The sequence below is a fragment of the Cavia porcellus genome, unplaced genomic scaffold (assembly GCF_034190915.1).
Source record: "Cavia porcellus strain 051 isolate PalLab524CR breed Dunkin Hartley unplaced genomic scaffold, mCavPor4.1 scaffold_17, whole genome shotgun sequence".
NCBI classification, from domain to species: Eukaryota; Metazoa; Chordata; class Mammalia; order Rodentia; family Caviidae; genus Cavia; species Cavia porcellus.
The window spans coordinates 23,088,803-23,102,283 of record NW_026947500.1 but is presented as its reverse complement, the minus strand read 5'-3'; the positions used below and the strand labels follow the sequence as shown (position 1 = coordinate 23,102,283).

General features: G+C 60.8%; 2 protein-coding genes across 6 annotated transcripts in view; one reads left to right on the top strand and one right to left on the bottom strand.

Moving 5' to 3' along the window:
- Flrt1 (fibronectin leucine rich transmembrane protein 1) overlaps positions 1–5,125 on the bottom strand; it is a 73,414-nt gene extending 68,289 nt beyond the window's left edge. Inside the window, exon 1 of one of the 2 annotated variants that reach the window (XM_063227408.1) lies at positions 4,795–5,125. The gene's annotated coding sequence lies outside the window, so the exon portion shown is untranslated. The remainder of the gene's footprint in view (positions 1–4,794) is intronic. The other variant, XM_005002942.4, reaches the window with a different exon arrangement.
- Macrod1 (mono-ADP ribosylhydrolase 1) overlaps positions 1–13,481 on the top strand; it is a 130,241-nt gene that overhangs the window by 97,729 nt on the left and 19,031 nt on the right. The window lies entirely within an intron of this gene.

Here is a 13,481-nt window from a genome sequence, read left to right as displayed (position 1 = left end):
TCTCCATGCTCTCTCTCTTTCTCTCTCTCTCTCTCTTTTTTTACAGTTTGCTAAATCTGTTGTAATCTGGTGCCAACGATTAATTCAAGCAGAAGGAGGGAAAAGGGCCTGGAAAAAATCCTGCCACGGAGCTGAGCTCTTCTCCACAGCATGCAGGCAGGGATGGCCGGGACCAGCGCCTCCCAACCCCAGCTGCCTCCCAGTTTCAGTCCAGCCCAGGGCCCTCCCACCGCTGCCGCCCACTAGGCACCCTCCCAGCCCCGCAGGCGGCAGCTGAGGCCACCCTGTGCCTGGGTTCGCGCTCTGCCTGGGAGGCAGTGTCCCCTAGTGGTTAGCTGAGCCGGTACTGCAAGGCAGCATCGCAGCGCCCCCAAGAGGGCGGGCCTTTGCTCCTTCTCCCTCTGCCTGCCCCCCTGCACCCCACCCCAAACCCAGAGACCCTTCAGGGCTGAGGAGGATCTCTGGGGAGTCCCCTTCATCATGAACAGCAGCCAAACCCAACAAGCCCTTGCTGCCCGCCAGAGGCCAGATCAGGCCTGTCCAAATGGGGTCCAGGAGGACTGGGCAGAGCCAGGCTGCCCTGCACGTCCTGAGAGAAGGACAAACGGACAGGCCACGGAGAGACCAGGAGGCAACCACCAGCCCCACACGGGGCGCGCCCCGTGCCCTCACACCTGCACTAGGTCTCCTTCGGCTCCTCTCCTCTCCTTTGGCAGCTTCCCTTCACCTCCTGACCCAAGCAGCCCCTCCTGAAACCCTCCTGGACCCCTGGCCCCAGCAAGCTCCCCATCACTCGCTCACTTCCCCAGCCACCTTCCCCACAGAAGCAAGGCTCTCTGGTGGGGACACCAGATCCCTGTGTGGCTCCTCCTCTAACTGGGAGTTCCCTGAGGGCCACATTTGCTCCTGCTGGCTTTTGTCCCTGAGCTCAGCGCTGTGCCTGGCTATATAGCTGGTACTCAAAACTGTCACAGGAGGGAGTGAGTGCGCGGATGAATGAGCAGGCAAGGAGAGAGAGCCAGGGCTGCCAGGCAGGCTCCGTCCAGCATCCGTGGCTTCAGCCCCAACCTCCCACACCTCCTTCCAGTTCTCTCCCGGCACCCCACTGGCTGCAGGCCCCATAGAGGGAACCTGAGCCCCAGGGCTGTAGCAGATCCAACAAACATCTTCCGCGGAATGAGTCAAGGCCCCAAACCCTGACATCATCTGCAGAGCTGCTGACCTCGGGGGAGCAGCCAGGCTCTGGGGGCCACACGCAGTGGTAAACAGGCATCTGAGGGCGCTCAGGCAGATGTGGGCCTGCACAGACACGGTGCTCTGCACCCCTCTGGGCTGCAGCTGCTGTGGAGGGAGGGCCCAGCCATCCAGGTTGCCCCCGCTTGGCTCACAGCACAGGGTGATACAGCCACCTTGTAAGCTGGCCAGAGCCAGACCTAACTTTCTGTCAAGAACAGCCCAGTTCTGGGAGAGGACAACCTACCATAAAGCCCCTACCAGGAGAGGCACATCACCAGCGCAGTCAGGGCCGAGTTCCAGGTCAGCCCTTCTCTCAAGTTTGGCCCTGTGGTAAGGTGGATGAGGCAGGCCACTTGGCCACACCCATGCCCAGTACCCCTTGCTGTGCTGGCAAGCTGGCTCCCTACACACCCCAGCCCAGAAGGGGCCTGGAGTGCCAGCCCCTCCCTCAGGTTGCTCTGGGACAGCCCCGCAGTCACTTGGGACCCTCACCACCAGGGGGCTGAGAGACCAGCCAGCACAGGCATTGGTGTCACAGTGAGGACAGCGCCAGTCCTTCCTACCACCCCAAAGCCTGAAGGTGCTGAAAGCCCCCCAGCCCAGTGTGAACCCAGGGTATGGACCATAGGGCCCCATGTTTCAAGTCATGGACTCTGTGGCAGAAACCTTACATGCATCACCTCATAGTGGGCACCCCAAGCTGAGTTTACCACTGTCACTTCACTTCATGGATGAGGTCAGAGAGGCCCAGCCACTAACAGTGAACTGGGCAGGCAAAGAAATCCTCTTCAGGGCGGGGGGGTTTAGCTCAGCGTAGGTAAGTCCCTGCTTGGCAAACTCGAGGTCGTGAGTTCAATCCCCGTACCAAAAAAAAAAAAAGTCCTTTCCATAACAAGGCCTTAAGACCCTTGAACCGTGTTCAGCTGGCATGCCTAGATGGCTGGTGTCGTTTTCAGAGCCTGGGCAGAAGGTCTAACTGAGTTAGACTCCCCCTGCACAACCTGGGACAAGCCCTACTCCAGGCCAGTCTGAACAGCTGGAGAAGGGCCTGCCAGGAGATCCCCAAGGGGCATGCAGCAGGGCCTTCAGCTCCACCGTGGCCCCTGTCTCCCCACCTCTTGCGTCCTACCTACCTGCAGAGACAGCTATGCCAGCTGGCCCAGGGGCCTCCTCATCCGCCTGCACCAGAGCAGCCCCTTCTTGACAACGGCCACCATGCTAGGCCTCTGCAGACAGTCAGCCGGCTCCAGGCCTGCCTCTCTGTCCCTTGACACTTGCCAAATCAGGGCCACTGGAGGCTCTGGCCCTCTCTCACTAACTTTGAAGTACATACAGATGCCACCAGCCACCTTTTTGTGCTCTGCCTTCCCGTGCCCACCCACTGTGTCTTCCCATCCCAGGCAGGGTCCCTGGGTCCCTGCTTGGCCACCAGCTCACAGTCTGTGATGCTGTCTCATGGCCCTCCCTGTGTAGCCCTAACAGCAGGTGACATGGTGGGGTAGCAGCATCATCTCCATAGAAACAAGCTGGGTGGATCTCCCTGGAGCTCCTCTGGGAGACATCAGAGGAACATGAGGGGGACACAGGAAGGGTGCTACTGCTGAACTCCAACCTTCCAAAGTCTGCAGACACCCTCACCCTGAGGACCCCTTCCACTTTGGAAGAACATTTAATTAAGGACATTTAACTGCTGGGCATGGTAGTGCATGCCTGTGGTCACAGCACTTGCAAGACTGAGGCAGGAGGACACTCTGAGTTTGAAGCTAGCCTGGCCTACACAGTTAAGTTCAAGGCCAGCCTGAACTACACAGCAAGACCCAGTCTCAAAGAGGGGGGTGGGGGCATGGGGCACATTTGACAAATACAAACAGGTTTTAAGATGAAGGCCCCACCCACTCCAGCAAACATCTAAGAGGGGGATACAGGAAAGCCAGCCCATTTTACTGAGGAAAACTGAGGCACAGAGAGGTAGAGGAAGTCGAAACCACTAAATAGTAGAGCATGGACACACAGACTCAGATCTCAAAGTCAGCACAGGTTACAGCTGCCAAGGGGGCGTGGACTGCCCCAAACATGACACAGAGGTTCTTTGAACAATGTGCCCCATCTTTGTGGCTCTGTGTGAACCCAGGGCAGGGTGCACAAGCGTGGCCCCCAAGCCCAACACCATGTCTGTCTTTTCTCTTGCTCGAAGATCTGCCCCTAGCTGACCCCTCAGCCGGATATGACAGCCCTTCAGCTCTCTCTGCCCCTCAGGCCTCCCAAGGACCCTCCCTGCCAGCCCAGACAGGCACCGACCCCTCCCTCCCAGGCTGCCACTGGCAGCTCAGGCCATTTCCATTTTAAACCTTCCTAGGAAGCCCTGAACTGTCGCCCACGGAGTGGAGCAGCACCAGCTGACAGGTGATGTTTGTGCCTCTCCTCCTGGGGCTGGCAGGGGGAGCCTCAGTTGGCTTTCAACTCCAGAAACATGAGCCGGGAGCCCAGAGTGAGCCTCGCTGGTGCAGCAGGCAGAGGGTCCCCAGGCCTTCCTCTCTCTGCCATCAGCAGTGTGCTAGGCCATGTCCCCCACACAGCCAGCCCCCACCCCAAGTCCCGAGCCACATGGGGAGGGGCACAGTGGAGAGCTGGTCTCCATGGCTGAGAGTGCAGAGGCCCCTACTTTCACCCTCCAACCTGTCTTGGCTTTATGTATTCACATCAGAGCCCTGGCTCGGGTCTTGGGGGCCTGCTGCATTCCAGCTAGGCTTCTTTCAAAACCACACGCCCTGGTGAGCCCCATGCCCTCCGGGGCTGCCAGGGAGCCTGGGGTAGCTCCCTGGTGTCACCACTCCACAACTTTCTCCTCCTCGGAGATCTCAGATTAGCCACAGTTCGCAGCCCCGGCAACAGCCCCTGGGCCTCTGGTCCCCGCTGGAAGAGGGGGTGCGCCCAGTCTGTTGCCTCCTTGTTTGGAGACCTAAGCGGTGCGCCGCCCCCCAGCCCCCATCTGGTACCCCACCGTTCCAGGTGCACAGCAGCCTCCCGCCGGCGCGGTCTGACGGTCCACAGCGCGCAGGGAGGGAAGTTGGAGGCTGCCTATGCCCCCCTTGAAGTCGTTTTAAAAATAAAACCTCGCTCTAACCGTGACTCACGCGGCTGGCGGGGACCGGAGCGCGGCGCCCCGGCCAGCCCGCCGCCCTCGCTCCGCGCCCCTCGGTCCCGACGCCCGGGTGAGGGGCAGGCACGGAGACCCACCTGCCCAGCTTGGCTCCCCCGCGGGTCAGGGTGCCTCCCCGGGGACGCAGCGAGGGCTCGGTCCCCGGCTCCGGCCGACCCCCGCCCTTTGCAGCCTCGGCTTGAGGAAGCGGAGCCGCCAGCAGCGCATCCCGCGCCCCCGGAGCTCGGCTGCCGACTCTGGGCCCCCACCCCGAATCCCAAGGGCTGCGCGTCCCCCGCCGCGCCCCGGGCAGAGCCGCGCAGCCCGACCCCGCTGCGCCTCGGTGCCCCGCGGCCCCGGCGCTCCGTCCCCGGTCCCGGGCGCCTAGACCCCGGCCCCCGCCCGCGCAGCTGCCTTACCTGCTCGGCGGCGGGGAGGCGGGTCTCCTCGGGAAACTTTGCGGCGACGGCCGGAGCCTCAGGGGTTATTCCAAGGAGCAGGCGGGAGCCGGAGCCGGGGTGCGCCCAGCGGGGGCCGGGAGAGGAGCCGCTGGCGCGCGGCGGAGCTCAGCGGCGGGCCCGGGGCGGTGGACGCGCGGCGGCGCATCTGCCCGGCTCGGGCGCCCGGCGGAGCAGCGAGGGGAGCGCGCGGGGCTGCGCCCGGGGCGGGGTGCGTGTGCCCGGGCGGGTGCGCTGGGCTCGGCGGGCGAGCAGGGCGCGGGGAGCCGGGTTGCGCGGCTGCCTCTCCCCTCGCGGCGGCGGCGGCGGCGGCGGCGGCGGCGGGGCCGTGCGTGCAGGCGCGGAGCGGGGAGGAGGGCGGAGGAGAAGGGGAGGAGGCGGCGGGCGGGGGCGCCGAGCTGCGCACTGGCCGGCGGGGCCCGGCGCGGGAGGCTGCGCCGCCGCGCGGGGACGCTGGCCCAGCCGGGAGCAGCGGCCTCCGCGTCCCCCACCGCCTCCGGTCCTTTGCTACGGTGGCGGGGTAGGGGGCGGGTTGGGGAGCCGGCCCCCTAAGCAGTGGGGGGAGGGAGACTCCCAAAGCCAGCCTCCAGCGCGGAGAGGGGGCAGGGAGAGAAAGGGGTTCTCATCCCCGCGCCGCCTCTCCCTGCACCCCTCCTTTCTGCACACACTCATCCATCCATTCATTCATTCAGCCGTGCATTCATTCACAAACAGGTACCCATGCCCGCTCCGCGAGCCGGGTGGCCCTCGCTGCCTGGCGCCCTTTCCCCGCGCAGACCCCTTACCTGCCGCTGGCTTTCCCTACAGGCGCCCCAGATGCCCGGGTTCCCTCCAGGCCTATCGCGCCGAGCTGCCTAAGTGGGCAGCCTGGGTCAGATGCCAGCCGGCGCCTGCCCTCGCAGGCCGATTGTGACCTTGGGCAAGCTGGTTAAGCTCCACAGGCCTCAGTCTCCTGACTGTGAAATGGGAGCACTCCGGCCCTGGAGGATCTGGAGGGGGAAGGTGGCTGGACAGACTGCCACACCGTAGGATCCCAGGCCAGCCGGCCCTGGGGTGTGGGGCGGGGCAGGGGTAATAAACTGGAAGGCGCCTTTCAGTCTGGAAGGCCTCCTTGCTGTTGCACGCTTTGGGGCACTAAGCTCTCCAGGCACACCAGCGTCACCCCAGTGGTCACACCTGGTCACTTGTCACCCTGCCACAGAGCTCAGTCGTCCCTCCCTGCCTTCCTTTCCTGCAGAGGGCTGTTTTGAGTGAGACCCTAGCTCTGCCCAGAACCCCCACAAGGCCCTCTGCCCCAAGTCACCTGCAGACTCAGCGCAGTCTGCCCCCTCCCCCACTGTCCCGGCCCTAGGCTGTGTCCCAAACCTTCAAGGCCCAGCCCACCCTGCTCTTCCCTGTCCTTCAAAGCCTCCTCCAGGCCACCTCTCCTCTAGGCCACCTCCCGGACCCCGCTGAGGGGGAGAGTGACACTAGCAGATAGGGTGGGGGCCTTGCCTGAGGCTGCCACCTCGCACCCCCTGCCACCCAGTGGAACACCCCTCTGCCGCCGTCCCCTCCCCGTCCCAGCCCCTAGTTCCCTCCCTCCTTCTCCTGATTTCCACTCAATTCACTGAACAGCTATTTTTTCCTCCCAATTTTTTATTTATTGCCCAAACAGCATTAGACCAACAATAAAGGAAGGAAAAATCACCCGCAATGCCACCGCCCTGTGGCATCAACAGCCCCCGCTCCCCACCCCCTTCCAGGCTTGTCCGCAAGCCAGCTCTATCATCTTCACAGTGCTGTGGCTTCCCTTCGCAGCTCCCCAGACTCTCTGAGGGACGGGGGGCCTTGGCTGTGTCACTGCCCCATTGTGTCACTTGCTCGGGGCCCTGGAGCCGCGTGTCTTTCTCCTCTTTGGAACTGAACCCTCCCTTTCCCATCCCTGCTGCCCCCGTGCCGAGGCAAGCGCCGAGCATCCGAGCTCTGTGGTGGAATGGATGCTCCGGAGATCGTGCTATTTGGCATGTCGCACATAGATGTCAAAATATCATCTTCATAATTGTGGTTTTAATGGTTGCATGATATTCCATCAAGTGGATGTCTCATGACTCGCTCAGCCGTGCCTGGTGGCTGCGTGGCTCAGAGGGGAGGGATGGAAGTTCCCCAGGGCGAGGGGGCTGTTTTTGGGAGAAGGCACCAAGAGTGGATCTGGCCCTTGCTGGGCCTCACCTGGTGAAGCCGGAATGCCAGGCTGCCGAAACTGGCATCACCCTGTGACCCCCAGTCAGCACGGACAGAGCTGGTCAGCTGGGACATGCAGGACAGCTCTCCAGGAGGAGCAGCTCCTGCCTGGGTCAGAAGGAAAGTTCCAGGCAGCCTGCAGGGCGGCTCATCTCTGTTGGGAAAAAGCCCTGTGTTGGTGATTAGGAATTCTTGGTTGGAGCTGGGGATTAGAGGCAGGGCGACTCTGTGGAAAGATGAGGTGGCTGATGTCGGTTGGGTCCAGTGTACAGGTCTTAGACAAGTCTGGGCAGTCTGGGCTTCACACTGGGAGAAAGAGGGCTCCAGGAAGAGTGTAAGTTAAAGAGCATGATACTTGGCTATGAGTTTGATCACTTATTCAGTCAACAAACATGGAGCCCCTGGGTGTTGTGGGTTTTGTTGAGGACACGGGCATGGTGAAAACAGTGGGGCCTTGACCCAGAAGAACAAAGCTAGTCCTGCAAGCTGGCCCATGTGGTGACGCTCTCAGGAAGGAGGGCACAACAAGTCACCCAGTAACAATGTGTGGCTTTAACCTTGAGCTCACCAAGTCCCAACTCCCAGGGTGGCACTGACCTAAGCCATGTCCAGCAACTCATGCCAGAGGCCCACCAGGAGCAGCCCCAAGGTCACACTGGCCTGCCGTAATACTCCTGCCTCTCGGCCACCCACCACCCCTCTCCTGGCAGATCTGGGTTCTGCTCATCCCCTCCCGCTACCCCACTGCACCTCCATCTTCCTGTACCAGCAGGACCCCCAGCAGGATCCTTACAGACCCCCGGGGTCCAGTAGGACAATCTGCGGAGGCCCCAGGGGGAAGTGCTTGGTGTACCACACAGAGCTGTGACATGGACTCACCACTGTTAGACTGTTCTCTGCTGGCTTTGCTTGGGCCTGTTCAGGGAAGGACAAGGGGGAATCTGACCCAGGGCAGGACAGGATCCCCCCAGTGCATGGTCAGTGGCTTCCCCAGAAATCCATGGTCCCAGGCTCTGTGCTGAGCGTCCGGCATGGAGCCACCCTGGGACCAAGGCCAGGACAGTGAGTGGCAGCATCTCCAGGGAAAGATGAGCCCGAGCCCTCACCAAAGCCACAGAGCCTCATAAGGGACTTCCTGTCCTCATCTTGTCCTGGAGGTCACTGCCTTCAACGTCCCCAGGGTACCTTGGGCTGTAGAGATCAGTCACTGTGTAGCTGGCCCACTCACCCCCAACCCTGGTTCCCATGGTCAGTGCATGGGCTGGCTGTGCACAGTGCTTCGGGGTTGCCTGCTACCTGTCACACCAGCCCCTTCTAGAAAATTCCAGAAGTTTCTCTGATCCAAGTCTGATCCAAGTCAGAACCCCGCCATGCTCTGCCTCCCGACATTCTGCACTACATCCTTCTACCCATGCCACATAGAGAGCTGGAGTTTCTCCCTGCAGAACAGAATTGAATTGAGAGGGACAGGTCGGTACCAGAGCAGAATCTCGGGGAGAGCCGGGGCAAGGAAGGCCTGCAGCCCAGAAAGAGGGTCCCAGAGAGGGATCCCTAGGAGCAGGCACACAGGGACAATGCAAGGTAGGATTCGGTCAGCACCTGTGTCCCTCTAGGCCTAACTAACTCCTACTCACCGTCTGGCCAGGACTCAACCATCTTTGTGTGTGTGTGTGTGTGTGTGTGTGTGTGTGAGACCCTTTTGAAACAGGGTCTTGCTATGCAAGTTCAGGCTGGCCTTGATCTCACTATGTATCCCAGGCTGGTCTCATATTTGAGGGAATCCTCCTGCCTCAGCCTCCTGAGTGCTGGGATGACAGGCCTGCACCACCAAGCCCAGCTAGCTATCCTATCTTGATTAGGTCTTTTTGTTTTGTTTTTGGGGATACAGTCTAGCTCTATACTTCAGGCTGCTCTTGAACTTACTGTATAATCCAGGCTGGCCTCAAACTCACAGGGATCCTCCTGCCTCAGCCTGTTGAGTGCTAGGATTACAGGGATGCACCAGCACGCCCAGCTTTGATTAGGTTTTAGTTCATTGCCTTTCCTATAACTGAATGCACAACCTGGAGAATTGGTAAGGAACAGAGGTTTATTCAGCTCAAGACTTTGGAGGTCCAGCACTGAGAGGCTGCATCTGTAAGGCACTTCTGCTGGTGGCGACTCTGCAGAGTCCCAAGGGGCCGCAGGGTGTTGCACGGCCAGACAGAGCAAGTGGGCCCGTGTGGACCTGCTTTTGTCCTCAGAAAGCAACCAGTGTCAGGGCTGGGCCGGAGCTCAATGGCCAGTGCTCATCCAGTATACACAGGGCCCACGGTCCATCCCCAGCACCACGGGCACGCGCACGCACACATACACGCACGCGCACGTACACGCATGCCTGCAGCAAAAGCTACTGAAGTTCTCAAGGGGGCCGCCCTGGTGACCTCATGGACCCCTAAGGCCCTCTTCTCCAGATGCCGCCAACACAGGGCCCTGAGGGCTGAGTTGCAACGTGAGTGTTGAAGGGGACAAAAGCCCCCATGTCGTGGTCAGTTTGTTCGCCCTATTCGCTTTGGGCTTCTTGCTGGTGGCGCTTAGTTCGGTTTTGTGACCCATCAAGGCCTTGGCCGGGGTTTGAGCAGCTGGGCGACACTCGCGCGTCTGGGATGTGGGATCGAGACGCAGCCGAAGGCTTCACAGGCTGAGTGCCCCCCTGCACAGTCACACGTGAGGTAACCAGTGATTCGGGGAGCAGGACCCAGCGATGTGTGCCCTGCTGACGTGCGTGGCTTCTACCTGACTGTGCGCAGCCCGGGGGCACATCCAGGGCCTCTTTGGCTCCCGAGTGTCCCCGGTGCCCGGGCACAGGAGAGCCGAGAGTGGAACCATGAGTGAAGAGTGAGCGTCCGTGTGAAAGAGCCTGCAGGGCCGCAGAACCCGAGCTCTGCCAAGGCCAGCGTGAGGCACAGCCCTGGAGATGCCCTCAGACATAGTGCCAGCGGCTCAGAGGGGGCAGCGCCGGGGGTGAGCAGGGGGTCTCAGTGCGGCATGACCGGCTCCTGCCCCCCTACACCTGCCACACACGCAGGGCGCTGTGCCCTCCCTGCCTGCTCTTTCCCCAGCCCGTCTTCCCCGCAGAGGAGGAGCTGTGCTCTTTACAGGGATTTAGGCATCCCCTACCGGGCGGGCCATCAGTCACCAGGTGCACCCGGTACCCACAGCCGAGCCAGGACGGAGATGTGCGATGTGCCCACATGGAAAGCCAGCATTGCATGCAGGGCTCCGGGGACTGGACAGAGAGCCGCTGTGGTTCAGGGCCTTGTGCTGGCGCAGAAGCTGAGTGATGGGGAGGAGGATGGAGAGGGAGGGGCTGCCACTTGTGTGGGGGGAGTTCAAGGAGTCTCAGGGGGACAAGGAAGAGGCTCAGGGATCCCCAGCGACCTCCACTGGTGCCCAGCCTTCAGTGGCCACGCCTCCCCCTTCTCCTGCCACTGCCGCCTCTGGGATGTGTCCAGCATCTTTGGGTCCTCTCCCCCTCCTCCTTCTCTGTCCCCCACCTCCATCCTCTGAGGCACCCCCCGGGCCCAGGAACTCTTTACGCTCTGCTAATCCTAGCACTCAGATTAACTGGCCAGAGCAGGGCCAGAAGCCAGGCACTGACAGATGCCACCAAGGCAGAGAGGAAGCCCTTCTCATCATGGGGACTCCGGCAGCTCCTGGGCCCCCCACCTAGGTCCTCTCGGTCCCCTCAAAGGACTCCAGCACCTCAGGGCAGAGCAGCCACTGAAGACAGTGCCTGGGAGCGGGATGGGAGTCTGAATCCGTGATCCACTCGCAGGGGACCACAGAGCTAGGAGGAAAGAGCTGGCATCTGGGAGCCTTCGGGCCCTCACCTGCCCTTCCCAGGCACTCTGGGGCCTGGAGAGTAAGGAGGAGAAGGGATGCCTTAAGCCTGGGGTCCTGCTCCCCAGTCCTGCAGGGACAGAGCTCCCCTCCAGGGCCAGGGTGCGGTGGGGTCAGTCCAAGGCCCTCGCCTGCCGGGCACAGGTGGCCTGGGTGGCCAGGTCCAGCAGGTTCCTAGCTGGGAGTGTGCCGAGGCTGAGGCTGGGAGAAGCCCAGGGACTGGAGGGGGAGGAGAACCCAGTGGCTGCACCAGCCGTGGGGGCGGGGTGGGAGGGTTGCCCAGCAACCACCAAGCCACCACCAAGGAGGGATTCTCAAAGAGCTGAGCAGAAAGACTGGGCCACCAGGCCACGTCTGGGCCTCGCATACCAATGGCCACAGGGCCCCTCTCCCTCCTCCATTCTCCCTCCTCGGTCCACGTTGTGGACTGAGTGGGGCTGAGCCGGAAGGGCAGGGACCAGGCTCCTGGATCTGCCTGCCTGAGGAGAGACGGGGTGGCTGCCCTCAGGCGGGCAGGGCGGGGCACCCTTGGCTCCAGGGCCCTAAGTGTCAGAGTTAGAGGCCCACAGCTGCCTGCCTCTGGCGGAGCCCCTGAACAGCTGCCTCCCTAGCCTGAGAGAAGAACCCTGGCAGCAGGGAGGGCGGCCTCCACCAGCTGCCCACGGAGGAGGCGCCATCCCACAGGATTTAAATGCCCTGTGCAGCGGGGGAAGCAAGTCCCTGCCTTTTTCTGCTTCTCTTACGAAGGGACCAGAGTGTCCTCTGTCCCCAGAAGCAGCAAAGGGCCAGGATGTCTTCTGGTTCCCCAGATGCATGAGGGGGAAGGCAAGGGGTCCTGCTGGGGTCCCGGAAGGGTGGCTCACTCAGGGTCTCCCCGAGTTGTGTGCGCTGGGCCACGGCTGGAGACCTGTCTGAGGCTGTCACTGGGGCCCCCTAAAAGCTAAGGGAAGGTTAGGGACAGGCCACAGACCGCTGCTTTGCCCACACAGACGCTCCCTCCCAGCTGATCCTGCCCCCTGGAGAGCAAGCCCCACCCACCTCCATCCATCCCGCCAGCACTCTCTCCTAACTGGTCCCTGTGGGCGCTAACCTCTTTCTTCTCCCACCTCTCTCTGTGGCCCGCTGCACTCCAGACCCATCCCTCTGGGCCTCCACCCTCTCAGGTCTAAAATGCAAGCCCAACCCAGCTGCTCCCTAGCTCCAGCACCTGCCGTGGCTCCCCATGGCCACGGGCAAGGACCTATAGGTCCCCCTATGCCTCTCTGCAGAGGTCCCTCCACTACAGGTTGCCCTCCCTGCCGCCCTGGACATGATGGCAGGAGCAATGTTTGTTGAATGAATAAACCATCCGAAGAGCAGCCCTGTGGTGCTGGACCTGTGGTGGCCTCTGGGATCTGGAGTCCCCCCTGCCACAGTGCACTTGGCTGGTGACAAGCCAGCAAGCCAACGAGAGAACAAGGCCATTGTGGGGCCATGGTGTGGGCTCCAGAGGAAGTAAGCAGGGAAGTGAGAGACACATGCAAGGTGGCCCACACCTGTAATCCTAACTACTGGAGAGGCTGAGGCAGGAAGATCACAAGTTCGAGGCCAGCCTGGGCAATTTAATTTTTTTTTTTTTTTTTTTTTTTTTTTGTCTTTTTCTATCGGTGCCAGGGATCGAACTCACGACCGCCTGCTTGCAAGGCAGGTGCTTATGCCGCTGAGCTAAATCCCCAGCCCCCCAGCCTGGGCAATTTAGCAAGACCTTGCCTCACAATTTAAATTTGTGTTTATTTTAAAACAGGTTCTCTCTGTGTGGCCCAGGCTGGCCTGGAATTTGTGGCCGTCCTCTTGCCTGAGCCTCCTGAGGGCTGAGATTACAGGCATGAGTCATCACACCCGGCTCAAAATTTTAAAATTTAGGGGCTGGGGATTTAGCTCAGCGGCATAAGTGCCTGCCTTGCAAGTGTGCGGTCGTGAGTTTGATCCCTGGTACTGATAAAAATGAAAAAGACAAAAAAAAATTTTTTTAATTTAGAAGGGCTGCTGTAGCTCAATGGTAGAGCACTTGCCTAACCTGAGCAAGGCCCTGGGTCCGTCCCTAGAACTAGAAAACAAAAAGAGAGAGAATACTTTAACTGGATGCCGGAGTGAGATTCCTCAGAAGAAATGACATTTTTGTTGAGCTCTGAAAGATAAAAAGGAGGCAGCCAAGCATGGTGGTGCACCCAGCAATCCCCACACTCAGGAGGCCGAGGCAGGAGGTGGCCACAAGTTCCAGGCCAGCCTGGGCCACATAGTAAGATGCAGGCCAGCCTGAACTGCATAGTGAGACCCCATCTCCAAAAAAAGGCAGGGGGTGTACCATTTTGGAAAGAGTGACAAGGGTGTGTGGGAGATTAGGAGTAGTATGTGCAAAGGTCCTGAGGCATATTGTTACTGTTTTTATTACATAGCAAAGAGATCAGGAAATTGGGGGAGCAGCATGTGTGATACAGCTGTGTATTCATGGAGGGGCATATGGATTTTATTCTAAGTATAATAGGAAGCTATTTGAGAGTTTT